Here is a 2,588-nt window from a genome sequence, read left to right as displayed (position 1 = left end):
AATTCCCCAGGATATATAGACCCAAAGTAAACAATATTACTTTCTTTCTCTGGGACTGGTATAAACATATTATGCCTGTTCTTGCCATTCATCTGCTGTGCTGAAATAATCTGCTAGCAACTGAGCTAAGACAGACACCTTGAATGGAGCATACTTGTCACAAAGGGGAGATCAGGGAACTTCCCCCTGTAAGGGTGGCTCTAATCTACAACAGCTGACAGGACTTCTCTGCTGGAACCAGGGAGCAATCCCACAGCACAAGCGAATAGTATCACAAAAACATTTTTAAAATCTTGAATCCTAGTTATCCAAATTTAGTAGGAAAACTAGTGTAATTCCTTTTTATAGATGAAGAGGAAAGAAGATTAATGACTTCCAAAGTCCCACAGCCATTAACAGAGTTTGTACCTTGATCTAGTAAAGTTAAATTTGGTATTTTTCCCCCAAAAGGTTATTTTGAATAGGTCAGATAATAGTTTCATATCTGTTTAAGAATTTGAAATACTTGTGTATTTTTAAGTGAAGAGATACTGTCAAAGAAAATTAGTGTTATACAAGTACATATTTGTTATTACCTACAGAGTTGTTTGTGTTTTGTTTTTTTTTGGAAATGTCTGTGTTTTATTGGGATAAGAAGACAACATGAGATCTACCCTCTTATATTTTGTTTCTAAAATTTTTTTATTGATCTTTAGAGGGGAAGAGAGAAGGAGAGAGAGAAACATTGAAGTGAGAGCAAAAGCATCATTGGCTGTCTCCTCCATGCCCCCTGCTGAAACCCAGGCATGTGCGGAGTTGAACTGGCAACCTTTTGGTGCACACTGGATGATATCCAACCAACCTAAGCCACACTGGCCAGGGCTACCCTCTTACATTTTCAAGTGCACAGTATGGTATTGTCACTATGTTGAGCAACTGATCTCTGGAACTCATTCTTTTTTTTTTTTTTTTAAGGGGAAGAACATTTATTTCATCACGTAATGTTTTGTTGCATGCCCCCTTGAGGTGGCAGGAGACTGCCAGCCTGCTTCACTTTTTCTTGGACTCCTTACAAGCCACTACCTACCTCTGTGCCACATTGAGGGGCGGGGAGTAACCATCTGCGTAGGAAGTGTCTTCAAACAGGACCGAGTAGTAATCCTGGGGCCGTTGTGGGGGTGTGTGGATCAGGGCACGGTAGAAGCAGGTGGTCTGGGGATACAGGGCCAGCATGAGCTGCTCCTGGAATAAGGCTTCCGGGTCCGGATGATGAGCCGCCGGCTCAGGGTGTCTCTCTTTGCCTCTTCATCAATGTCATCGACCTCATATTTGTTGGTGGCATGGCTGTAACTGACCAGCTCGGCCAGGATCCACTGCTCATCCCCATCCATGGCCTTGACCCAGGCAGCCACCTTGTCTCCGGGTTTGGCCATGTAGTTCCCAGAGGACGGAATGGCCCCGCAGAGTAGCGGTGGCTTGTTACCAGGCTTCCTGATCCACAGCGGCAGGGTCATGGCTGACTGCTGCAGCAGGGTCCTCAGCACCTCCCTGCGCATGGCCTTCTGAGGGGGCTCTGAGTCATTGTACAGGCCCGCGATCTTGACTGACAGAGACTTGATTTCCGCAATCTTATCTAGGGCTTTCCAGAGGATGTTGCACTAGGCCACTGTATCGGCTTTTGCGGTTGTATAGAGGCCACACAGCTTTGTCCAGTAATAGGGAGAGATCTTGTTCTCTGTGTGCATCTGCTAGTGGGTCTTCTGGATGTTCACTAAGTTGTGCTCACTCCGCCAACACTCTTCCTGCGTTTGTTTGATCAGCTGATGGAGCTCTGTGAGAAGTTCTGCGATGCGGGAATCAGCCGACATGAGGGCCATGGTATATATGGCGCTGATCCAGGGGCGGGACGAGCACTTGCACGCTGGACATTGCGAGGGCGGGTGTAGGCACGTCCCTCTAATGCAGTGGTTCTCAATCTGTGGGTCACAACCCCTTTGGGGGTTGAACGACCCTTTCACAGGGGTCGCCTAAAACCATCGGAAAACACATATATAATTACATATTGTTTTTGTGATTAATCACTATGCTTTAATTATGTTCAATTTGTAACAATGAAAATATATCCTGCATATCAGATATTTACATTACAATTCATAACAGTAGCAAAATTACAGTTATGAAGTAGCAATGAAAATAATTTTATGGTTAGGGGTCACCACAACATGAGGAACTGTATTAAAGGGTTGCGGCATTAGGAAGGTTGAGAAGCACTGCGCTTTTCAAAGTCTGTAGATAACTTGCTTATGTTTAGAGATTCAGGGCACCTGGAGAACCATGCTTTTATCCTTTTAAGAGCTGAGTTGCAGTGCAGAGCTGGAACTCATTCTTCTGGCATAACTGAAATTACACAGCAACTCTCTACTTCCTCTCCCCCAGTACCTGGCAACCACCATCTTACTCTCTGTTTCTATGAGTTTGACTATTTTAGATACTTCATGTAAGTGGATTCATGAAGTATTTGTTCATTTGTGTCTGGCGTATTTCACTAAGCATAATGTCCTCCAGGTTCACCCATGTTGTCCCATATGGCAGGATTTCCTTCTTTTTTA

At 44.5% G+C, this 2,588-nt stretch overlaps 1 pseudogene; it reads right to left on the bottom strand.

Annotated features, from left to right (window-relative positions):
• Positions 1-947: 947 nt before the first annotated feature.
• Positions 948-1,990, bottom strand: LOC132220396 (SAGA-associated factor 29-like; annotated as a pseudogene).
• Between the last annotated feature and the right edge of the window lie 598 nt (positions 1,991-2,588).

Source organism: Myotis daubentonii, chromosome 18 (genome assembly GCF_963259705.1).
Source record: "Myotis daubentonii chromosome 18, mMyoDau2.1, whole genome shotgun sequence".
Taxonomy (NCBI): domain Eukaryota; kingdom Metazoa; phylum Chordata; class Mammalia; order Chiroptera; family Vespertilionidae; genus Myotis; species Myotis daubentonii.
Note: the sequence above shows the minus strand (reverse complement) of the source record. Positions and strands in the feature narration are given on the sequence as shown.